Below are 27187 nucleotides of genomic sequence, written 5' to 3' on the forward strand. Positions count from 1 at the left end.
CCTACTAATTGTCTCTGGCCAATTCAAAGTCACATGCCACTCAAAAGAAACAAGAGACACAAGGAAGATGCTTTCACAGCTGCAATTCCATGACAGACTGAGAGTTTGTTCTTGACTCTTTAAAAACAAGTGAAGTCTTGGTTAAGTCCTATACACAATGGGAATGAAGTTATACTGGGTGTTTCCTAAAGCCATAGTATATTAGCAGACAGTTTAGAAAACTATATTGCCACAAGGAGCTACACAACTCCTTATGTTCATTTGGAGTTTAATGATATTAAATTCATTTGTTTGTTCATTGATTTATCCATCCATCCATCTAACAAATATTTATTGAGCACCTATTCTGTTCCAGACTAGCTAAGTGCTAGCCAGGTGCTAGGATATAATGGTGAACAAAATTGAGACAGTTCTTTACTTCATGGAGCTCATTTTCTGGTAGGAACACAGAGAAGCAAACAAAAAATTAAAGTATAATATGATAAATGCTGCAATAGGGGCCTGGGAAGGACAAAGGGCTTAGCACAGTTCTGGAGGATCTTGTCCTGACCAAAGATTTTGGTGATGAGGCTTATGTGGCTTATGGCAAACCAGATATTTAGATAGACATGGAATCCTGGATAATCTAATTTCTTCCTTTGAATAAAACAGAATTTTCCACCACAACTAAACAGTGAGCTGAGACCTGGTGAGGATAGCACCTCCCCAAGAAAGACTCCGATCTTCATAGAAAAGATGGTCTACAGTGGGTACATCTTCACCTGTCATAATCACGTATCTGTCTTTGCCTGCAAACTTGGATACTCAAAGGAGCCTTCTATTGGAAACAGAGAATGCCTCCCTCAGTTTTAGTGATTTGGCCTTGGCCATGTATATGTCTGTATTTCTGTATTAGTCTGTTTTCATGCTGCTGATAAAGACATACCCGAGACTGGGAAGAAAAACAGGTTTAATGGACTCACAATTCCACGTGGCTGGAGAGGCCTCGCAATCATGGAGGAAGGCGAAAGGTACTTCTTACAGTATGGCGTTGGCAAGAGAGGATGAGAGAGAAGCAAAAGTGGAAATCCCTTATAAAACCATCAGCTCTTGTGAGACTTAGTCACTACCACAAGAACAGTACAGGGGAAACCGTCCCCACGATTCAATTATCTCCCACTGGGTCCCTCAACACATGGAAATTATGAGAGTACAATTCAAGATAAGATTTGGGTGGGGACACAGAGCCAAACCATATCAACCTCCTAAATTGATTCTTCAATCAGAACTGAGTCTTTCTGGCTTTTATTTCCCTAGCAACATAAATATCTGCTGGGAATGGAGGGTTAGCCTAATGTACTTGTCTAAGACGTTCTAAACTTTCAGTTCCTTTTGTCTTTCTAGTTTACACTTAGCCCCTGAAAAAGATAAAATAATTGTCCATTCAACATGGTACTAGGTACAGGTTACATTATTTCTGCTCCAACCTGTGTGTTTAGAGACCAATGGCAAAATAGAATATGTAAAACAGAATATGTTGATGCACAAATTGCATCTCCTTGAAAGATTATAACACTGATATCAATAAAAATATTTTTCATGTTGGGACCTCAAACAGAAGAATGCTTCTGATTCACACTATGTTCAAATCACAGCAAAACAACCATGTAATTTAATAGGAAAGAAAATAAACCCCCTAATTCAATGATACTCAGTTTACTATTGAAAAGACAAAAAAAAAAAAAACCTTAAATTACCCTAATTTTCTACTTTACAATTTTCCACTCCACCAGTGAGTATGTGTTCTTCCTTTCATTCTTCTCAGACAGTAAACTTCTTGAGAGGGAAGGTCATGTCTCATGCTTTCTTTGTGTCCTGCCTGACTACTAAATGATCCTGGAATAGGTTAGATGGGAGGCAGTTCAGCACAAGGATGAAAGGTGTCAGCTTTGTGTTGTTCAAACACAAATCCCAGCTCTGTTACACACCAGCTTAAAATTACTTCATACCTCTAAGACTCAGTTCTTCATTCATAAAATGGGCATAATAGTAATGACCTTGCAGGACTGTTATGAGGCTTAACTGGGATAATATTTGGAGATGACTTCAATGTCCAGCAGATGGTAAACTTTTAGCGAAGTAGCAGTTCTCACAATTGGGTAAAGACTTTAAAAAAAAAAAACACTAATCATAGATACAGAAACTAACCATAGATACAGCCTGAAGAGTGTTTAATGTAATGATTCCCAAACTCAGCTGGGGAGCATGTTAAAAAAAATAATGATTTTTCGACCCCTGTCTCTAAACTATTGAATCTCCCTAGGTGAGTCTTACATAACCTGCAGCCTAGCACCGATCCTCTACAAACCACCAGGGTAAGGAAACCCAGATAATATGTCTGTAAAAATAACTGAAAAACACAAAAAGCTTTAAATGAACTGAGAACTTTAATGTAATTTAAGAGTCTAGGGGAAAGGGAGTTAGCCAATTAAAATGTTACTTTTGCTTTTGTCATAACATTTCAGTGTGGGCAGCAACCTCAACATTGAGACAGCTCAATGAATATTAACCAACAACAAAACTGGTACCTCTTGAACGTCTTTCAAAGCCAAATATTTAGGTCTAACTTGAAGGTTCTCTTAATTGGTTGACCACTGAATTAGACAACTATACTTTTACATAGAAAATTATTTTCCTACAAAAAGCAGTGTAGTATTGTCTTAGCCTTTCTCTATTTTACATAGGATTTCAATGGCTGTGATGTCTGTGGAGCCCTCCATTATAAATGGGCAAATTGGGCAAGCCCTAAAAACGTGCAGCCATCCTACTCTAGGCATAGATGGGGAGAGAAACAAACCCCTTTTCAGCCTTGATTCTCAGCCACTTAAAGCATTTACAAAGAGAAGCCCACTTTGGCTGCAGTTGAGAAAGCTATTAAGATTCCAAGCACCTTACAGTAATACAAGTACCTTGTATTTAGGTAGCACTTTTCCTTTCAAGAAAGTCCGTACACAGAACAGACATTAGCTCATGACTCCACATGCAAAGGATCAAGGCCTGAGATAATCATACCCTGGTTGGACTTGAAGAAACCCAGACTCGGGCAGAGAACTTGCCTAAGGTCCCCTGACATGTCACCAACTGCCAGAACATAGCCATGATCTCTCCTCACCCAATCCTGGCTCCACTCAGGCTCTCTACTGCACTGCTGGTAAAGTCCCTTTCCCAGTTTTTGTTTTTGTCTAACCCCCTCTAGCGCATTGTTAATTCAATTATTTCAAAGCTCCAAACTGTGAGGCGTGAAAGGGGGGAAAAAAAGAACTATTTTCAGAAAAATATATTAAAAGTGTGATTTATACCTTCTGGCTGTCCCTGGAAATCAAGTGTTTAAGTTCATGGGATTGAGGGACTCCTGGATTAGTGGAAATTATCTTAATCAGAGAGATAAATTTAAGAGGATTACTATCATCCTGCAAGACAGTAAGATGGTTTTTCTCCAGCCATATTAGCCTGGGCATGTAGAATCTGGATGGCTGGCAATGTTCAAATACTTAATTCACCTGAAATTGCACCAGTTTAAAATGTTTCGCCTGTCTGGACTGGGTTTCCTGCACCATGTCATTACTGATAGCCTGGGGAGATCAATAACCAAAGTTAAATTGAGGAAAACATTAGCAGAGCATAAGTTGGGATGAGAATCTCTTCCCAGAGCCTTTTAGTTTAATTTCTCCCTCTTCTGAAACCCCACAGTATTTTATCTGTTCCACTCTTAAGAGACTTTGCACTTTGTAAGGTGATCTACAGTTTCTTTGGGGGTACATCTTTTTAATAAGATTGTATGCTTCTTGAGGCTGGGGATGAGATTTTACTTTCTTCTACGTTACTCACAGTATCTCACAGTATCAATGTTGCACCAAACTCATAGTAGGTAGTCAATAGACATTTTCTGAATGCATAGGTGATATGATAGCTGCATGCTCCCTATATTATCACATTTATTCCTATAAGGTAGTGTAGTAGACTATAAAATGCCCACAATTTATTCCTCCCTGTATCCACATCTTTTTGTATCTCCTCCAATGAAGAGATGGAGTGTATTTCTGTACCATTGAATCTAGACTTGCTTTGGCTAATAGCATGTGCCGAGATCACCTTGGCTCAGTTCAGATCAGAGAACCGCCTAATCAATCTTTTTTGATAATAGCTATAATAATAAATAATAGCTCATTTATTCTTCAGCTAAATAAATGCTCATTGTTTTAAGACACTACATTTTGGGGTAATTTGTTATATAGAATTATTTGTGGGTAATACATGTCCATTTACAGATGAGAACTCTAAGGCTCAATGAGGTTAAGAACTAATCTAAAGCCATAGATTGACAAAGCCAAGATTTGAAATCCAGTCTTTCTGATTGCAAAGCCCATAATCATTCCACTAAATAAGCTGACCAGATTTCAAAAATCCTTGTGCATTCAGAAATAAGTTTGAGAAACTGAAGGCAAAAGACAAATGGAGGGAGGAACTTACTTTCATTGTTGTGAAGCGCTACGGAGAACTGCCTATTAGAGTCATCTTAGTCTGACAGGGTCTTGTGTTGGCAGCTCATTTAATCAAATTTGAGAGAGGCAAAAGTACAGGAGGTCTCTTTCAAACAATGATCTGGGAAGAATGATATTCTCACATCCAAAAGTACAGAGTTCAGCTAATAACAACTGCTATTTAAGCTTGGTGAGTTTGTCATTCCCTAATCCGGTATGTATTTTTTCATTATCTTATTAGAAAAAAAATAATTTTCCATGTAATTAATTTTGCAACTTCTTTTCATTAGCCATCAACCTGCCAAGACTGTTCTGGCTTTTACATCTGATGGAAACAGTTTGACTTGGTTGCCAGGTGTCAATATCTACATCCAAAATGAAATGGCATTCCACCTGCAGCTTTTATAAACAACCTAGCTGTTTGTCGCTGCCTGCATAGGAACTTTCACAAAAATGCAAGACCATCTTTGGATTTGCCAAAGATCTGCCCATATGTGGAAAGGGAGGGCTCTCCCTCCTCCCACAGCTATCAGCATTTCAGGAGGCCTTTCCAGTCAACTGCAATGAACAGGAACGACCAAAGCTACTGTGCACTTGATGGATGAGGCAGCCTGTCTGATCCTGTGTATCTCCTTCTGAGATGGGCAACTTGATCTCTGGCTGATAAGAGGATGCTCAGAGGTGGTGTATACTTTTCCCATATGGAATGTGGTCATCCATTTTCAGTCAGGGATGACGGAGGTATTTGGGGGAATTTGCTGTGGCTGGTGGAAGCACTTGGGAGAGAGAAGCAATGCAATGAGTTTCACTTTACTACCTCTCCCTTAAGTTCATGTCACCGTCCCACACTGTGAGCTATTCCACTAGGAGGACCCTCTTCTTCAGGCCTTTCCCCACAAGCCTTCTCCATTGTCTGCATTTTTTCTGACCTGCTGCTTCAAGGTCCTTGTAGTGTGAAGACCTTTTCAAAGTTTGACACAAAAATCTAAAAGCCTTTAAAAAGGTAATAAATTTGACCGTATTAACCATTTATGCCTAGTGTTCCATTATTGGAAGGCTAAGCACGTGAGAGTTATTGATATCCTACTGCTCAAGGTCCCCGCCGAGGTCTGATTACAAAAATTCAAAAAATTGCTACTTAGGCATAAATGGGTTATTAATATCAAAAGACATATGTCAAACTAGGGAGACAAAATTATTGCAGCTCAAAAGGCAAAGGGCTACAATATAGTAAGCAAAATTTCCTACCAATCAGAAAGAAAAAAAATCCAAGGAGGAAATAGATAAGTGGACAAAGGATATGAGTGCACAATTTACAGATAAGGAAATGTAAGTGGTCTTTAAACATATCAAATATGATAACCTGACTGATAATATAAAAATGTTATATAAAACTTCAATGAGATGTTATTTCTCCCCAATCAGATTGGAAATATGAAGAGTTTGATAACTCACTATACTGAAAGGGATATGAACAATCAGGAACCCTTATATCAAAAGCAGCATAAATTGGTACAACTTGACAATATCTATGAAAGTTTAAAATGTTAATAACTGTGTGTACATCAATTCCACTTCTAGGAATTTAATCTGACAGATGCCCTCAAACATACATGAAATGATATTGGTACAACATTTTCATGGCAGTATTGTCTATAATATAAAATGATTGGAAACAACCTACTTGTCCAGCAATAGCAGACTACCTAAATAAATTATGGCTATCCAAAATTCACAATGAAATACAATGCAGCTGTTATAAAAAAACAAGGAAACTGTATGCACTGTATTTGGAACAATCACCAAAATAAATCATTAGGTTTAAAAATAAAAGCAAAGTACTCATAGTGTGTATACAACAATATAATTTATGCAAAAACAAAAATGTGCTTGTGTGTTCTTATACACAGATACATATGGAATGTATAATATGCATTATGTGTGCATACTCTTACATGCATAAATATACATCTTTATAAAATATCTATAAAAGAGATGCCCCAAAATTGGGAACAGTGTCTACACCAGAGAAGGGGAACTGGTGGTTTCAAGTCAGGGACAAGCAGGATGTTTTACTGTACATCCTTTTGCACTCTTAAAATTCTATACCATGTGCAAAATGGGAGAATTTTTATTAAAAAGAGTTCAACTCTCAAAGATTCCTCTGTCAAATGACAAGTGTTTCTTCTGAGGTATGCCCGGAGTTTTACGGGACTCCATAGAAAGAGCACCTCATAAGAGTGAGTAGGAGGGCAACAGAAATGAACATCTCAGGTTGCCAAGGGATACTGACTTTTGAGTTGAGTTTTAAGGATGAGTAGACATTAGCTATGTAGACAAAAGATTTTTCTGCCCCAGGGAGCCATATTAATTTGGGGAACTGTAAACAGTCCCTTAGGTATCGCTGCATGTCCATATTTGTATATTTTGAGTACTGATCTTTAAATCCTTCGTGTTGGACACTTATTAGGTATTTAATATTTGCTGACTCTGACTGGCAGGCAGAAAAAGACATGGGTTAAGAGATGCAGAATCTACCCTAATGGCTCACAAATTCATAAGGGGTAGTTGTGACAGTAATGAGCAGGAAGAAGAGGCAGGAAGAAGAGGAGGAGGAGAACTTCAGCAAAGTCTACACTCATTAGCAGAGCAATCATACTAATAACATGCTATCTATCCATGAGAGTTTGCAAAGCACATTTATACATTTTCACAAACATTTGCTGATGTGTTATTATCTTCATTTTGGTGGTGACAAAACCAAGGATTAGAAGGTGATGTGCCAAATGTCACTGCTAAAAAGATGCCAAATTAAACTTGAACCAATAGTTCTTTCCCCTGTTCACCAGTGGCTGCTGTTTAAACTACCAGTAACTCAAGCCTTTTACTAGGATGTGTCTATACAGTCCATCTCTTTAAACACAAATACCCTGAGCAGAAGTCTGCATTAAATAATTAACCTGGCCTGACACGGTGGCTCACGCCTGTAATCCCAGCACTTCGAGAGGCCAAGGCGGGTGGATCATGAGGTCAGGAGTTCAAGACCATCCTGGCCAACATGGTGAAACCTCATCTCTACCAAAAATACAAAAATTAACTGGGCGTGGTGGTGTGCGCCTGTAATCCCAGCTACTCGGGAGGCTGAGGCAGGAGAATCGCTTGAACCAGGGAGTCGGAAGTTGCAGTGAGCCGAGATTGCACCACTGCACTCCACCAGCCTGGCGACAGAGCAAGACTCCATCTCAAAAAATAAATAAATAAATAAATATAATAATAATAATAATAATAATTAACCTATTCCACAGATATTTGTTCCATTCTCTGCTATTTAATGTATCACACAGTACTAACAGACTCTGACATATACAAGGGTTGTCGGGTTTTTTTAAGTTCATAAAATAAAAACATGTATCAAAAGAAATTCTTCCCAAAAGTTACAATGTTAAAATATAAGGTCAGGGATTTTGGTCACACTAGACAGACATTACTACAGGTGTTTATATTCTCCTTTCCTATGCGTCACATTATGTTCTCCACACTGAATCATGAAATGTGAGTGGTAGAGTTAGTCAAGCGAGACAGGTGACAGAAGAGAGAAGGGTCATTGCATTTCATGACAACCACATTAGTGATGTTATACTGGCTTCTACAACACCCTTAAAGGTTAATAGCTACCTTCTTTGTTGCAAAGACACCTCTAGGCCTTTCTTTCTTCTCCTTAAAGAAACCCAACAGCATTAACTTCTGATGTTTTCCAACTTCCCCAGGTGGCAGATCACAAATAATTAATGTAAGAAAAGTGAAGTCTGCCACACAGATAAACCAAACATAGCCCAAATTAGACCTGGAAGACAACAGGCCCATATGGGTGAAGAAGACCTGCCTCTTTCTGTCTTTCCTTGGAAATTGGTTATTTTTCTATGCCACCAAGTAATGCCTTTGTTGGGGTCTCACCAGGCAGTGTGGCATCATTCCAAATGCATATATGGCAAACAGGCAAACTAAGAAGGGACCACTTCGCCTTGACTTTGCAAAATAAGATCTGCATATCAGCAATCTGGCAACTGCAAATATCTGAAAAATGGCTGTGATCTATAATATTTTTACAGCTTGTCAGTGTTCTGAGTGGTTAATGTAGATGTCACAAAACTCATGCCATAAAGCTCATGTATGTCCATCATAAGTAAATCTACCAGTCCTTTACTAAAGATAGGGTTTTTAGGCTGGGCACGGTGGCTCAGTCTATAATTCTAGCACTTTGGGAGGCCAAGTCAGGAGGATCTTTTGGGGCCAGGAGTTCAAGACCAGCTTAGATAGCATAGTGAGACCCCGACTCTACAAAAAAGCAAAACAAAACAAAACAAAACAAAAAACAAACAAACAAAAAACCCTGGCATGGTGTCATGCACCTGTGGTCCAAGCTATTCAGGAGCCTGAGGCAGGAGGATCACTTGAACCCAGGAGTTCAAGGTTATAGTGAGCTGTTATTGCACCATTGCACTCCAGTCTAATAAATAAACAATTTTTAAATGACAGAGTTTTTCATTTATACATAGTTTTAATATGCCTTTCAACTATAATAGTGCCTTATATTAGGAGGATTCTGGGTACTCTATTAAAATGCCAAGAAATGAGTTACTCCTCCCTCTCCTTCACTTTTTGTTTTGTTTTTGTTCTATTTTTAAAGAAAGGAAGAGAATCTGGCTTTTACCTTTTTTTAATGTAAACACATAACATGTGTTTGGGAGGATAATACATGAGGAACTAGGTTTTCAAACACACAGTGGAGGAGCTGGGACAGAGCACCATTCAAATATTTTATCTTTGACAAAATTACAACTTCCCTTCTCAGGAATAGAGGTTTGGGATTTTTGTTTTTAAAGGTAAAAAGGTTCATAATAAAACTGAAAAGTCTTCTTGGATGTCAACGAGCTCATAAAGAAAAGATATTTAGATGAGTTAGGCATGTAAATCAGAAACATCCAGAATTCTTTCAACTGCTTGGGAACTTTCAGAAACAGCACTGGTATTTCTAAGGCACTCTATTCACCCTCCTAAGGGCAAATTTAGAAACTGATAATTTCGCTTGGCATTGAAGAGTCCAGGAATTACAGGACAGGGTGGGGTGGAGTGAAGCCCTCCCTACACTTTCATGTCTGAAGACCCACGTTCAAAGTGCTCCTTGGAGTTCCAGCCAAAATACTCTCCCACTCTAGCCTTCTCTTCCTGGGCAAGTCTTTAGGTATTCCCTTCAGCAACAGAAAAGGCTCAAACTCTAGCCAATGCCCTCTGTGGTTTTTGTGATTGTGTCAGAAGACACAGCTCCATGTCTCAGAGCGAAACTGAATTTTATTTCAAAAGTACAGCCTTCATGCCTGCTGGGTGCTAGTGGGACCATGAGGAAGGTACACGGGAACAGGTAGTCCTTGGTCTCTCTTAAGGAGCTGACAGGAGAGAAAAAACAAAATGGAGAAAATTTGAAACTATTATTGATCCTAAACTCAATGAAAGCAAGTGCTTTAGACATCAAGCACTCTGAGCAATGAGGAAGGGGAGAGGTTGAGTAAGAGATGGAAGCATGGCCAAGGGCTCAATGTGTTGAACTGATTGAGAGACGCATATCCATGCATCTGTTCTTTCATGTGGACATCACAGTTTGGCAGGAAAGCCAAAATAAGGGGAGAGATGGTGTGATTTCCAATTATCCTATTCTACTAGACTGCAGTCCAGAATTGACTGATATACATGATGAGAGATCTAGAAACCACGTCATTTAAGAAACAGTTGAAGGAAACCAGAGTGTTCGACCAAAGCAAGAGAAGACTAGTGAATACTTGATAGCTGCCTTCAAATATCAGACAGGTGACATGTGGGAGGGGGATATTATTTATCATGTGACATTGTAAAGAGCAGAGTCAGGAATGATGAATTAAAGGCAACTGTTACACAAGCTACAGGAGTTACACCAAAGTAGGTTTTAATTCAAAATGAAGAAGTCAGTCTAACATCAGAGTAGCCCTAAATTTAATGGACTAATCAATGACCACGAAAAAAACGAGAGCAAATATTCACTGATAGCCTCCTATTTTCAGACGGTGAACTAAGTATTTTTACATGAATTTTCTCATTTCATCCTCATAATTTTATAAAATTAATATTATCTATTACCCACATTTTCCAAAAAAAACCCTCAGGCTCAGAGAGAATAAATAATTTGTTCAAATTCCCACACCTAGTATGTGGCTGAGCCAGGTTTCAAAGCCAAAGTCCATGCCATTACAACTCTAAAGAGTTAAAAAAAAAAAAAAAAAAAACAGAAAATGACAAGTGTTGGCAAAAATGTGGAGAAACTGGAATGCTTATGCACTGCTCGTAGGAATGTAAAATGGTACAGCCACTGTGGAAAACAATATGGCAGTTCCACAAAAAATTAAAAATAAAATTTCCATGTAATCTAGGAATTCCACTTCTGGAATTGCTTTTGGGAATATATACACAAAAGAATTGAAAGTAGGGACTCAAATATGCACACCCATACTCATGGCAGCATTTATAACAACCAAAAGGTAGAAGCAACCCAAATGTATATTGACAGATGAATGGATAAACAAAATGTGCATGTGCATACAATGTAATATTATTCAGCCTTAAAAAGGAAGAAAATTCTAGCACATGCTCTAACATGGATGAATCTTGACAATTATGATAACTGAAATAGGCCAGTCACAAAGGACAAATACTATATGATTCCACTTAAATGTGGCACATAGAGTAGTCAAAATCATAGGGACAGAAAGTAGAATGATGGTTGCCAGGAGGCAGAGGCAGGGTGGGGTGGAATCGAGAGTTAGTGTTTAATGGGTCAGAGTTCTAGTTGGAGGAGATGAAAAATTTCTGGCATTGGATGGTGGTAATGATTACACAACAATGTGAAATGTACTTAACGCAGCTGAACTGCACACCTAAAATGGTTAAAAAGTAATTTTATGTTACATATGTTTAACCACAATTTTTTCTGAAAAAGGAGTGAGTTGCCCATGGCTAAAAGTATTCTAGAAGAGACTAGATGTCCATATGTCAGAGATACCAAGGAAGAAGTTATTTTCCAAGAAGGGGCTGGATTAAATGAATTCTGAGATCTCTTCCAACTTTAAAATTGTATGACAAGATAAGCATTTCATCAATTACGGAAGTAAAAAATTGTTTTATTTTTCCATAAAAATACAGACTACCTTTTATCCTGGAGCTTCCCAGCCTGGACCCTGAGACAGCTGGGTCCTGGAGTTGATTTACAATCAGATTCTCTCATTGTTTGTAAAACACATTTCCAGAAAACCATTTTCAGTTCCATTTTAATGAGGAACAATTTGTTATTTTTTTTGGAAACTCCTGACTTCCATTGTTATAGAAAAGATACAAGAAAAGAAAATCTAGGTCTTGCAGTTCAAGAATTAATGAAGGCCCTGAAACAATTATGCCTTAAATATACAGAGGTCTTCTTAATGTAAATAGACTGTATTTCACAGCAAATCTTCTTAGAACAAGGAATCCATTTCAGCATGACAGAGTGGGCAATGCAGCAGGGCTACAGTCTGTACTCAATTTGTATTTTACTTCCATTGACATTGACTAATGTACAAATAGCCTGGCTTAAAGGATCTGGGAAACACTAGGTCACAGTGTGAAATATATGCTAATATAACACAATTTATATAAAAATAGAGGAATGTAAATAGCTAACTGAAGCCAGAGGTAGTTGCTCCAGCCAAGTGGCGACTGAGGAACATTGATAATGCAAAGAGAATGTTGTTCTCATTAAAACTTCTGAGAACAATACCCTCAGGTTTTCTTCCAGCTTCAATGCAATGATAAATTAAAACTGAATTTCTGCTGCTCTCTGAAAGCATGCGTGTGTCTCTGCATTATGAATAGAATGACATGTTTAAATAATCTAACTTAAAAGTCACTATGATACAAAGATTAACATTCCCAGATCCCACAATTGAGGAGCTAACAGTACAGTGAAGATAAGCTGACAGCACATATACCTTGAAAAAAGACCAAGTGTGTTAAGTTGGCAGGCAGTGTGACAGAGTGGAATAAGCACGGGTTAAAGACAATTGCTGTTTATTTAGTGCTTATGGGTCAGGCATGAAGATTTCACATGCATTATCTCATTTAATCCTCATGATGTGGGTTAAGAACCAGTACAACATGGAATATAATTCAGGCATTAATAAATTCCACTAACATAATTCTGCAGCAAAACTATGGCTGAGTCATCTATTAGCCCATTCCTGGGGTCAGGCAGCCTCTACTTGTTTCTGTAGGCTCTAATTGCTTGGATCTGTGTGACAGCATTCAAGGGAAGAGAGCAGAGGCAGAAACAACAGAAAAGCTATTGATGGATTCTGGGTAATTGAGGCAAAAAACCCAAAATTTAAGACCTAAAGTTGAAGTTGAAAATTACATGTCATTTATTAGATGTTGTGGGTTTGGTTCTCTGCTGCTGCCCACCTCCCATGCCACAATCCCCCATCATATGGTCACACTTCTTTTCTTTCCTTTTTTCTTTTTTTTTTTTTGAGACAGGGTCTCACTCTGTCACCCAGGCTGGAGTGAGTCGAATATGGCTTGTTGCAGCCATGACCTCCTGGGCTCAAGTGATCCTCCTGCCTTAGCCTTCAGAGTAATTGGGACCACAGGTACACACCACCAAGTCTGGCTAATTAAAAAAAAATTTTCTGTGTAGAGAGGGTCTCCACCATGTTGACTAGACTGATCTTGAACTCCTGGGCTCAAGGGATCCTCTCACCTCCACCTCCCAAAGTGTTGGGATTACAGGCGTGAGCCACCACGCCCAGCCTGGTGACACTTTTCTAAGAACTCCTGGGTTAGAACCTTTGCTGGGCATCTCCTGCACATATAATAAAGTTTGAAGTCCTCAGCAGAGCATGCTTTACAACCTCCTTTCCCATAATTCCAGCCATGCTAAATGACAGCTCACCATTCCAAACACACCTGCCCTTTCGATCTGTGATTCTCTTTCTTGGGATGCCCATTTTCATTCCTCTTCCCTTTCTCTCTATTCATCCTTTATGTCAAAATGAGAACAGGAATTATATCTGCTTTATATGCTACTGCAATCTCAGTGAAAGGAATATAGTTTGTATTGAATAAGTGTTTATTGACTATAGGAACAAGAGAAATACAGAAAGACATAAATGAATTTTTAAAAGGGAGGTAGAGGGAGGGCAAATTATCTCCTCTTGCTTATGGTCTTTGATTCTTCTAAGCAGACATCATTCCCTTCTCTGTGCTATGCAGAACCTAGTCATGCACCCCTCTATACCATTTTTCAAGTTTATCTGCATATTTCTAAGTTTTTTTCCATCTAGACTTTCAGTATCCCAAAAGCAAGGACTATGTCTATCTAGGTGGCCAATGCTTTGCTCAGTGCCTGGCAGTGAACAAGAAATGATTAAACAGACCTTTCTGAAGGCCTTGTAACATCCCACTTAAAGCCAGCACTTGGATAGTCCAGGTTGAGTATCCCTTATCCAAAAATCTTGCAATTAGAAGTGTTTTAGATTTTGGATTTTTTCAGATTTTAGAATATTTGCATACAAATAATGAGATATCTTAGGGATGGGACCTAAATCTAAACACAAAATTTATTTTTTATACACACATTATACACATAGTCTAAAGGTAATCTTACTTTATATATATATAAAATAATAATAATTATTATTTTTTAAAGAGACAGGGTCTTTCTGTGTTGCCCAGAGTGGTCTCAAACTCCTGGACTCAAGTGATTCTCCTGCCTCAGCCTCCCAAAGTGCTGGGATTACATACATGTGTGAACCACCATGCCTGGCCCCTATATTTTTAATAATTTTGTGTGTGAAACAAAGTTTTGACTCCAACCCATCACATAAGGTCAGGTGTGGAATTTTCCACCTGTGGCATCATGTTGGTGCTCAAATGTTTTAGGTTTTGGAGCATTTAGAATTTTTTGATTAGGGATGGGCAATCGGTGGTGATTTGGAAATTCGAATTAACATTTGGATTAGGTTCCTGAAACTCAAATTTGGCAGGATAGGAAAACAAATATCTGACAAAATAATGTCTGAGGCAGAATGCTTTCTGTTGTGGAGAATCAGCCCAGTTTGTTGCACTGAAGCTCTTACTCCTTAGAAAAGCTCAAGAGGTTTTCACTCAGAAGCTGTTTATACGTACTTTTCACAAGCTTCGTTATCAGATTTCCTAGTCTGGAGTTGACTAGACACAACAAATTGAGATCAGGAAAGGAGATGGAGGCAGATAAACTGGGAACTACTCAGGAGAAAGTGCGGAGACCCAGGGACTCAAAAAATTTAACAGCTTAGAGCAATTAGTCCAGAGTTCAACACACCCCGGGTATGTAGTAATATATATGACAGCACCATCCAAAAACTCACAATGAAGTCCAAGCAGTATTGTGAAAAGACAGCCCTCCTTCGGAAGACAGAGGTGCGTGGGTAATCCATTAGGAAAGATTTCCATTAAACAACAAACTGTTTGGCATTTAATGAGAAATGCTTCGATTAGTTGGAAAATTCACTTGGGTGGAACAGTTAATGAGCTGACAATGCCAGATAAATAATGTGTTACTATGGAAACCAAAGAGACTTCATATTGTATATCTGTCCATGTTCAGCTATCCAACGCATGGAATAAGACCAAAAGAAACACCAGAATGAAAATGCATATTGAGTCAGGATCCTAAATGCAATTCCAGGAGACTGCATTCCCAGGCATCCCCAAATCAACTTCCAAAGGCTGCACGAGCCCTTAAATGGCACTCTGCAAAGAACTCTTTTGAAAGCTTGTGTTTGGTACAAAGAAAGTCAACATAAAGTTAATAGTAGCAGCTAGCTTGCACACCCTAATAACATTTACAGGACTAGTATCTAATGTGCAATTAGCCAGGGACATTTCCCTGCCTGAGCCACAAAGCCATCACTATGCACTTAATATAATCCTATTCCACGTGGCACCCTCCCAAGGATGGACAAACCACAAGCTTTAAATGTGAATGGCTGTGGTCTGGCTTGTGGGGTAGAGGAGACAAATATTTTATTGGGGGAGGGCAGTATACAGGCACCAGTGCTCTGTTTCTCCTTGACCAGACCCCTTCCACTGCACAGTCTCCCTTATAAGCTTTCTTAAATTCGAGTTTCCCAGAGAAGTCTGGGTACGCTTCAGGAGAAAATATTACCAACATTCCTAGCTCCTACCATTCAGCCACCTTCATTCATTCTTCCTTATTTAGAGCCCATTTTGTCCCAGGCAATAAGCTAGGTAATTCCACACAGATTATCTCATTTCTGTGGCAAAACTAGGAAAGGCATGTTTCAACTTGGTCTTCATGAACTATCAGGCACATAGAAAAAAAGTACAGTATGTTAATAAACAGGTCGAGGTGTGTTTAGAAAGGGTTATGTGTGCCTTGCTAAGAGAAAGGAAGGGAAGTAACGTTTAGTAAGTACTCACTGTGAGCCACACCAGGTGTGGGGTACTTTGCGTCCCTTTGCATCTTATTTGATCTGGCAAGGAAGCATTATTTAGTAGATAAGGAAATTGTGGCTCTGAGAAATTTACCTTATCTCAAAATCATTCAGCTCATTGATGACAGAGCCAAGATTCAGATCTGTGCCTGTTAGGTTCTGAAGTCAAAACTTACTCCACTCAACCGCAATATTAAAGAATGAGGACATTGTCCTTTTGGACAATGAGGCGCTAAAGGCAGTTTTAATGCTGTGAACTGATGTGATGTCATCCTAAATCAACCCAGCTAGAAACCAGACCATTCCGGAGGGATTGCAGGGTACCAGCCACACTCCTGCCTTACCGAATGTTTCTAAAACCTTAAAATCTGGTTCAAAGCAGCTTCAAGAATAGCCCTAAGTGGGCTGAGTAACACTGACTCACTCCAGAACCCTGAAAAGGTGTGGAAAGTCCAGCCTGAAGTTTCTCAGCCATCACTTCTAGAGGGGTCCCGCTTCCCCTATTGCCCATCTCTCAGCAGCATAGGCACAGCTGAAACACTAGACAGTCCTCCCCATTCTCAAGACCAATCAGATCCGGGGCAGAGGACTTGCTGCTAGCTGCCAGGCTTTGGCAACTTGGGAGAGTAGTAAAGAATAAAAAAGTCTTAAAGAGCAATTCAGATGATCACACTGAGTCTTCCGGACTTCCGTTTCCATATCTGTAAAATGGGGAGGGGGAGAGTGAGAAAATCTCTCCCTGAGAGTTGTTATGATGATTAAAGAGATAAGGTATATAAAGTATGGAGCATCATACCTGGCACATTGGAGGACCTTAGTTATTACAGCTGAAGTCAGTTTCTTTACCATTTTATTCTTATGTTGTTTGTGAATATTTTGTGTGCTTAAGAAAGCATAATAATAGCATGAGGTAACATTTACAGAGTACATACTATATATGGCAGGTGCAGTTCCAATTGCTCATTTAATCATCACAACAGCCTTTACAAGGTCAGTGCTATTACTACTCCCATTTTACCAACAAGAAACCTAAAGCACAGACAGATTAAATTATTTTCCAGGTTATATATCCAGTAGACCAGGAGTCTGGTTGGATAGCCAGTGTTCTTCACACTACTCCGCTGGTTAAAATTACTGCTATTATTTTCTGTTATTATTATTACCGCTCCCTTTAGTACCAAAGGGATTCCCATTCAACTCTCTTGAAAGCTACTCTTAGGAATATTCTAATGTATTGAAAGCATATATCTTAAACTCCTAGAGTCTGTAAGGGCATTTATTTGACACTTAATGCGGTCTCTTCAATTTAACTTGACTATTTAAAGACCACTTGAGCTTGCTCCAAGTTTGCTGAGCCTACCCAGAAAACAAAACCTTACTAATGGCTTTGGTTTTGTGGACTTGATAAACATTCTTGGAATGATGAAAGGATCACATATGGTGTTATCTTATTGAATAATGGTTTGGTGTGTCTTCTCTTAAATGAAATGTTTGAGCAGTGTTTTTGTAGGCCCATGATACATTAGAATAATACCATATATTTACATAGCACTTTGCAATTTTCAAAGTGCTTTCCCAATTACTGTCTTATTTGATCCTCACCACAGGCTTGCAAAGCAAGGAGGGCAACTGTTATTACCATCCCCATTTTATAGGCAATGTGGTCAAGTAGAGAGTAAGCCAGGCTTTGAAGGAACACAGAATAGCATTCTGTTCTCTGCTCCTCAATGTTCTAGCTGGGCGACCTTGAACTCGTTTCTTAACCTTTCCAAGCTTCAGTTTCTTCATCTGCCAATTGGGGATAATAATTTATAAGGTTCTGCAGAGGATCAAATGAGATCATCTACATAAAGCAACTAGAATGGTGCTTGTTGCCAATTATTAGTAGTAGTATTTTATTATTTATTTTATTTTTATTTTTTATATTATTTGTTACTAGGACAAAACAGCCTTAAAAAGAGAAAACAAAAAGGGAGGCAAGCGAGAGCAACAAGCATTAACAACAAATTGGGCTGAGTGGGCTTGATTCACTTTTGAGCACTGCTTGCAAAAAGAAGAAGGGAGTATGTGACTCCAGTTGGATGGACTTTGAGGAGTATCAGAGTAAGAGAAACTAATATGGACTCACTGTGACAGCCCAGGAATCCCCTTTTCTATGCCGGGACTTCTGCTCTCTAGGAGCATACTTAAACCGCTAGGCCAGGCCGTCCTTCTCCTGCCTTCCCAACACATCCTCCTACCCATGTGGACCAGCTGAACCTTCCAGCCCAGCCAAAGGATCCCAGGACACCAGCTCTCAAGACATCATGAAGCAGCCTTGACTCACTGCAGTCTGGCAGGATCCATGTCCTGATATATAATAGAATGCACTCCCTTCTTACCTGAGGGGATATTTCAGAAGATAACACAGGCTTTCTCTCCAGGCAAGAAGAGAGAACAACCTCAACAAGGAAACCCTGCCCTTAAAATGGGCACCAATCTGGGCCTTGGGGACATTCCGCTTAGCCCCACCTGGGAAGCTTCAGCCTTCCTGGGCTTCCACCCCAATGCCACCCTGTCTCAGGACAGACTTGGCTACTGCATTTGGGATGGAACCACTGTGAGGACAGGGCAGGAGCTGAGGAGGCTGTTGGACTGGGTCATTTTCTGGCTCTATTCTTGGCTAAGTTGCTTAACCTGTTTGACTTTGGTCTCTCTGCCAGCAAAATGCAAGGTTGTGTGAAAATGGAATGAGATCACGATGCCAACCTTCAAGCACTGTACCTCCTACAGAGTAGGTAAACAAATGGTGGGGACAGATTTCATTATTACTATTACTACCGTTGTTGTTACGAAAAACACCACACTGATTCAGGTTTCTCCAATCTGGCAGCATGAGTGATTCAGACAAAGGTATATTTTTTCTTCCAGTAATTCCCAGAATCAAAAGTCTTATCTGTGCTCCTTGCACAAAGTGCTAAGAGGATCAGAACAGCTTTATGGAGCTTTTCTGTCTGTGCTGTCTCCTGAAAACTTAGCCTGCAGAGCTATGTAATGGAGAGGATTAGGTTTGTGGCAAGTACAGCCCCAGAGACAAGTGCCCTTGGAGGGGCAAGTGCTCCTTGGCCCTTTTACACAGGCCCAGTGTGACTAGGGCCATCCCTACCTCCTTCCCTTCCACAGCCATGTGGCTAAGGCCATCTTCCATCCCCTCTGGCTAAACCCAAGCCCTATTTTCTAAGGTTAACATAAACCATTGAGATGCCTGTAGACAGATGGAAAAGAAGGAGATTGAAAGCAACCTTGCAGATAACAGAGGAGGTATATGTCTACCCAGGCCTGACCTGACAATTACCTTGCTCCCAAAATGATGCCATTTACAGAAGGTTTAGTTAATGATAGGTATAAAGCCAATGGTAGTACTTTTCTAAAGTAAGTCCTTAAACTCGGAAAGCAGGATGTTTGGAGAATTTCTTCCCTGGTCCCAGGCAGGAGCACAAAAATGAACAGCAGTAATTTACATTCACACAGGCCTTAAATCACTGTATTGTGTGGATCAAATATCTCAGTGAGGTGGGGTCATGACAATGTCACTGAAGAGAAGAATCTACATCAAGAATATCCATGGCTTCTCATTTCCTCAAGAGATCACCCACTACCTTCATAACCCTGGGCTAGTTCCTTGAACCCCTCAGGCCTCAAATTCCTCCAATCTGGCAGCACGAGTTAGATGGATAAGGTACCTCATCCATATAACAGAAAAATTAATACCAAATATATATATATATGCTATTTTTTTATAAATATATTTTTTTCTCATAAAGTTGGATCCTTAGTGCACGGAGTTGACTTAATCACTCTCCTCTGTTCATAGCACATTATCATTATCGGTCCATGAAAGACCTCTCTCTCCTTCTCATTTATTCCCTTTAATCCACATGACTTTCCTCTACCACATGCAGCTATTCCACAGTGTTTGATGTGTATGCTTTTGTTCCCAAATAGTCTGGCAGACGTGCATTGTTGTTTTGTGCATATGTATTTTATTTTCATAACTAGAATTGTGTTTTAGATCTTTCTATTTGTTACCTTTTTCACCAAGCACTACGTTTTCAGATTCATCCATGTGGTTTTGAGCATATCTACTCCATCATTTCTAACTGCTGTATACTATTTATGATGGCCTTTCATCATGTGCCCTTTCCAGGCCACTGAGTCATTCCTTGCCCAGCTCTGTGCCCCTAAGGCTGATCTCTACAGACACATCACCCAGAGCCCCATGCCCACTGGCCTCTGGTTGTGTTTGACCAATGAGGGACACCCAAAGAAGACTGAAGGCCAGAAGAAAGAGGTCGGGTTTACAGGCTACCACCCTGGCCCCTCACCTATCCCTCCCTCTCTGCCTTATTGAGCATTTGGCAGTAGGTCTATTCCTTTATGGCCACAGCTTCTGGCAGGATGGCCCTCTTCTATGGCTCCAGTCTCACTGGATTCCAATTGCATCATTCTCTCCCCTTACCCTTCAGGCCTAGTTCCCAGTCCCTGGGTGCCTGTCTCTGCTGATTCCTTAACTTTGTTTACCATCGTAAGCAGCACCTTCATTAAATTCTTTTCAGTTGAACTCTTTTGAGCATACCATCTCTTTCTTCTTTGGACGTTTATTTGATACAGTACCCCAGAGTCAGCAGCCATTAAATTTTACCTATATAATTTCACAGGGATGGTGCAATGGTTAGTTTTATGCATCAACTTGGCTGGGCCCAGATATGTGGTCAAACATTATTCTTGACATTTCTATGAGAGTGCTTTAGGATGAGATTAAAATGTAAATGGGTAGGTTTTGAATAAAGAAGATTGCCCTCCATAATGTGGGTGGTCCTCATCTAATCAGTTAAAGGCCTGAATAGAGCAAAAGGCTGACCTCCCCAGCACAAGAGGGAATTACTCCAGCAGATGGCCTTCAGACTTGAACTAAAACATTCACTCTTTCCCAGGTCTTCGGCCTGACAGCCTTTGGACTTGAAACTACAGCATCGGCCCTTTCCTGGTCTCCAACCTGCCAGCGCACCCCACAGACTTCAGATTTTCCAGGCTCCATAAGTGCATGAGCCAATTCCTGGTAATAAATCTCTTTATATATATTGGTTCTGTTTCTCTGGAGAACCTTGACTAATACAGATGTGTGTTCAGATTGTCTCCAATTCCCAGCTATCACCAACAATGCTGTGATGAACATGCTTATACATGTTCTCTTATAGAACCATATGAGGATTTCTTTGATTTATATAACCAGAAGTGAAATTTCTGGATCATAGAAGGATATAGCTACTTTTAGTTTTACAAAGCATAACGCTATAACAAAACTACAACATGTTACAATTATTTACAAAGTGTTTACCATGTGCTGCCCACTATATTTGGGAATTGCAGACAGAATAATCTACAAAATAAATGTGATCCCAGCCCATACTGAATTTTCAGCAGAAAAGAACATAAATGATCTGTCACACAAGAAGTGTCCAATAAAAGTATAATTATTGTCAAAACCAAAATTATCCACACCACACAGCTTACTGAATACATTAATATGACTACCTTAATGACCATGACTTTACTCTTACAGAAAATTATTGTCTAGGAAGATAAAAGTTGTAAACAATCTCCTGAAACAAATCATTTAATAAACATCAAACTGATAACTTTTCCATAGATAACATGAATTTCCCGTTTACTTTCCTCTTCTCCTTCCCGGATGCAGAAATAAAAGAGGTCATTTGAGATTAAATCAAAATTCCTGGGTTCTAATCTTAGTTGGGCTACTAACCAGATAACCTCTAGTGTGCACCCGCCATGGATGGACAAATAACCTCCAAGGCCTCAGTATTCTCATGGATAAAAGGAGGGGCTTGTTGTTGATGGTCCCTAAGGCACTCCCAACACTAAATAGTATGAAAATCTGTGCAGACTATCATGATCAACAAAATTGGCAGTTTCTTAGGAGGTTGAACTTAAGTGCTCTTATAAAGATCTAAGATATGGAATAGAAGATACAAATATTTTCCTTCTACAAAAAAGGTAAAACATTTTGGTATAGATGTGCATGCCACCACTATTCAGCCTGAGGGGATGATGTGGATCATACTAAGTCAAATTGTGTCTCTCTGGCTCTATGCATTTCCCGAAGTAACATCAGAATTTTGATTCTTAAAGTTGGCCACTTTTCTCCCTCTGAAAAGTGAAACAGGGACAAGCAAGGCACAATCACATGGTGATGATGAGGCACCACAGAGGAAGATGCTTAAGTATGCCATAGCATTTGCCATGTGCCTGGCACTGTTCTAAGCTGCATGAACTTCTCTGATTTTTAGAATAATCCTACAAGGTCAGTACTATAATCATTTCCATTTTACTGATGAGGAAATTCAGTGCAGACAGGTAATTTTCCAGAGCTGCTGAGTGACAGCCAACTCACTACAGGTTGAGCATCCCTAACCCAAAAATCCAAAATCCAAAATGCTCCAAAACCCAAAACTTTTGGAGCGCCAACATGAAACCACAGGTGAAAAATTCCACACCCGACTTCATGTGATAGGTCACAGTCAAAATGCAGTCAAAATTTTTTTTCAGGCACAAAATTACTAAAAAATATTGTATAAATATTCAAGCTATGTGTGTAAGGTGTTGATATGGTTTGCCTGTGTCCTCACCCAAATCTCATCTTGAACTGTAGTTCCCATAATTCCCCATGTGTCATGGGAGGGACCCAATGGGAGGTAAATGAATCATGGGGGGCAATTACCTCCATGCTGTTCTCGTGATAGTGAGTGAGTTCCCATGAGATCTGATGGTTTTATAAGGGGCTTTCCCCCCACTTCACTCTCATTCTTCTCCTTGCTGCCATTATGTGAAGAAGAACATGTTTGCTTTCCCTTCTGCCATGATTCTAAGTTTCCTAAGGCTTCCCCAGATATGCAGAACTGTGAGTCAATTAAATCTCTTTTCTTTATAAATTACCCAGTCTGGAGTATGTCTTTATTAGCAGTGTGAGAATGGACTAATATAGGTGTATATGAAACATAATGAATTTTGTGTTTAGACCCATGTCCTGTGTCCTAGATATCTCACCATATATGTGCAAATATTCCAAAATCCAAAAAATTCTGAACTCCAAAACACTTCTGGCCCAAGATTTTTGGACAAGGGATACTCAACCTGTAGTTTCATTTTCCTATATCCATTTGAAGGTGCTAATGAGCAATATGACCAAGTGACTGACAAAAGGAGGAAGAAAAAAGATGACACCGACAAACCAGGGATCTAGATTCTCCCTATGCTAGAAATTTCTCCAAAATGGTGGAAAGTTGGTTATGGTTTTATAGTACATAACAGTGTATATCTAGTTAATGAATGATGTTGACACTGGACTAGAAAGATGTGGACCATATTAAGTCAAATTATGTTTCTCTGGCATTACCTGGAGTAATATTGGAATTTTGATTCCTAAAGTTGGCCAATTTTCTCCCTCTGAGCATCAACAGTTTTCTGAAATCACCACTTTCATGCTTAAACATATAGAGAGATGGCTGTGGGGTAGCAGAAAGCAGAGTGCAAAAAGCATTATGAGATTTGCATTCAAGCCTAAATGCAATCCTTTCCTGGCTGTGCTTCCTCAGGTCGGCCTTTCCTACTTCTCTGTGGTTAAGTTTCTTCATCGGGAATGTAAGAGAATTAGACAAGATCACCCAACCAGAACTCACACTCCATGACATTACCTTTTGTTAGCTTTACCACTAGTGTATCACAGGGGTATCTAGTTTTTGTGCGTGCTGTTAGTTAACTTACAAATGCATGTCTTGGCTCTCTAAAGGACTGTAAATTCCTTGAGGGCAAAAGCTCTACCATAGACTTTGTTTTTGAAACCATATAAAATACATTTTTTCAAATTCCCCACAGCACTATTAGCCCAGTGAATGATCAAAAATACTTTCCAAATGAATGAATGTACCCACGAAAGTCGTGATTTACTCTTCAGCCAACAAATGCCGTCTGTTTTAGCAATCCCCAGCATGAATTTTGGAAAATGCAGGGTGCTGGATGTAGACTGAAATGATGGGAGCCTCTCTCCCCTCTCCCAATCACAGGTCTCTAATATTGACAAGATGTCACCCGCCAAGGAAGTGCCTGAAAGAGCTCAGCTTTAGCAGATTGTATAGCATCAACCTCAGACAGGATCACGGGAGCTCAAAGCCAGGGAGAAATTACATAATGCTCAGAAATTTGCTTTGGCACAGGGTGGGGACACTGTGGCACCGCTTCGTGTGTGTTCAGCAATTTCAGCATCCCATGATTTTTCTGTTTTATACTTCCGGGCATGAAAAAGAAAGATTTCCGCATAACTGCTTAACTGGAAGACAGCTGACCCAAAGAAAAGTTGATTTCTGAGAGCTCATCCAGGCAGCTAAATATGCCATCTCAGTTATTAATTCAGTTTTTTAAAGACTGAAGAGCTCCCACATAAAAAAATCCAGATTTCATTGCTATTTCTAAGGCAGAAAGAAATAGACACAACTTAATCATGAATCTCTCCAGTCCAGTGCCAGCATGATTCTATTAACTAGATATATCGTACCATCGAACTATAGTACTATAAAAACATAATCAACTTTTATTCATTTGGGAGATATTTTGAGTTTGAAGAGAATCCAGATTCCTTGCTCCAGTATCTTCTTTTTTCCTCTTCCTTCTGCCAGCCATTTGGTTTTACTGCTCGTTAGCACCTCCAAAGAACGTCAGAAGATGAAACCTGTAAGTTGGGCCACTGTAGAGCAGTTCTGGCCAATTGCCTACTGGGCAAAAGTGATATTTAATCTATGCTCTGACTGTTCTCAATTTATTATAGATAATTTAAAAAAAGCTCCAATACAAAGACGTTGGGAGAAAACCTGTAAGTCTTTGAGTGCAATCCCACTTTACAGATTATAAAACTGAGGCACAATGAGGCAAAATGTCTTGTCAGAGATCACATCGATAGCTAAAGGCAGAGGTGGAACCCAAGTTCAGCACTGTCCCCCTCATACCTCAGTAAATGTAGTGAAAACATAACTCAGAGAAAGATATGAGAAATAAGAGTTGGTAGCCGGTGGTGATGGTGTGCACCTATATAGTTCTAGCTACTCAGGAGGCTGAGGCAGGAGGATTGCTTGAGCCCAGGAGTGTGCGGTTACAGTGGGCTACGATCATACCACTGCACTCCAGCCTGGGCAACAGCCCAAGATCCTGTCTCTAAAAACAATAAAAAAGAAAAAAAAGGGTTTATATTTCTAACAAGTTTTAAAGGAGATTCAAGTAATGTCCACATTAAAAACTCATATTGGAGGCTGAGGCAGGAGAATTGCTTGAACCTGGGAAGCGGAGGTTGCACTGAGCTGAGATTGCGCCACTGCACTCCAGCCTGGGTGACAGGGGACTCTGTCTCAAAACAACAACAACAAAAAACACCTCATACTGAATTAATACTTCAGAAAGATTAGAGTAATATTTATATTCAATAATATTTCTTGACCACCTATTAAGTGTTCTTTTATTTTTTTTCTCATATGCTTTTCACCACAGCCTAGCTGAATTTGTTTTAATATTTCCATTTTGCTAAGAATGAAGCTAAAACTCAGAGAGATAGAGATTTGCTCAAGGCCACACAGCTAGTAAGAATTTAATTCAAGGTTTAAATCCAAATTCTTTGACTCAGTACAGAGCTTTTCCACTCATCTCAATGCTTTGCAAACTTGAATTTTCCCCATTCTACCCTCACAATGTTTGTTACCAGAATTAGTATTTATTTAATATTTCCCTTTAAATTGATTCACTATTTTTATTTAAATACATTTAGCCTTTACTTAAGCAATAATGTTGATGAACTTAGGAGTTTAGTGGGTTTATTACACATATGAGTTTTATATGTAAGTTAAACACATAACTTTGAAATCTTTTTTTAAAAATGTCTCCGTGTGGCACCCAAAATAATTGCAAACAGTGATATCTACTCCACACTTAGAAAAACCAGTGTCTCATAGGCATGTTGTAAGAAATAAATACATAGCACTTAGAATACTTAGGGTTCTGTGTTCATTATTATCGTTAGTTACAGGTTTCTAATCTTCACATATATCAGAATCTGCTGTGATCCTTGTTAAGATGCATATTCCCAGACCCCACCCCTAGATCTGGGATGAAGTTCAGGGATTGGGTTTTTTTTAACAAACATCCAGCAAGTCTGTTGCTGATGCCCCTAAAATTGTATTTTGAGCCACCCTGTGTCCCAATATTGGGGACTCTATGACTAGTCCCTGAAGCAGGAGTCACTTAGCACAACTATCTCCAGTCATATTTTACATGAGTGTTCTATTAATTTATAGTCACCAAATCACAAAGCTGAAGAGAAAATTCCAAACAGATTGTCACGGATTCTGTTTTCTGAGGTCTTCTTTACAAATCTCTATCTTCCCACTGGGACTGGGTAGAGGTATGGAGAGGGTAGATAAGTTCACTCTCTGCAGGCATCGCATTATCATGGGTGGAACTTCCCAAAGCAGCAGTCATAAATATGCTCTGGGCAGCCCAGGGGGAGCGTTTGATCTTCTGCCCAGAGAGCTCTGCTTGTCATCTGCTCAACCTCATTCATCGCAATAAAGACAAGGAGCTAAATTAGAGAGTGAGATCCAGTGTCGAGGATCTCTGCGAAGGAGACAGGGCAGTCACCACCCCTGACAGCAGGGAAAGAACGGGAGACAAGCTAGGAGGGCAGGGGCAAAGAGGTGGAGTATTGCTGCAAAGCCAGGACAGGCCTGCAGGTGGGTGAGACCCACATGGGGGCTAACAAGGAGAAGGAGAGAAGCAGCAGCCTGCCCTTCCTGAGCACTGGCTCCCTGCCTCAGAAGCATGGGCACCACTGGCTGCATGGTTGGCTCAATCCTCAGCATTTCAAGGTTAGTGGTAACCATGAGCCATGTATTGTTTAGCTGTTCAATTAAAAAACAAAAACAAATTAGTTGGCAACATTGACTATGAAGAAACTGTACAGTAAGTCTGGACTTCCAGCTTTTCTTGAAAAAATGGAAAATCTCAAAACACTAGGCCCAT

General features: G+C 39.6%; 1 protein-coding gene and 1 pseudogene across 2 annotated transcripts in view; one reads left to right on the forward strand and one right to left on the reverse strand.

The window, feature by feature from the left end:
* ROR1 (receptor tyrosine kinase like orphan receptor 1) overlaps nucleotides 1-27187 on the reverse strand; it is a 408712-nt gene that overhangs the window by 181549 nt on the left and 199976 nt on the right. The gene's annotated exons all lie outside the window — the stretch shown is intronic.
* LOC134729658 (cofilin-1-like) overlaps nucleotides 7519-27187 on the forward strand; it is a 159479-nt pseudogene continuing 139810 nt past the window's right edge.

This window comes from Pan paniscus, chromosome 1 (assembly GCF_029289425.2).
Source record: "Pan paniscus chromosome 1, NHGRI_mPanPan1-v2.0_pri, whole genome shotgun sequence".
Classification (NCBI taxonomy): Eukaryota; Metazoa; Chordata; class Mammalia; order Primates; family Hominidae; genus Pan; species Pan paniscus.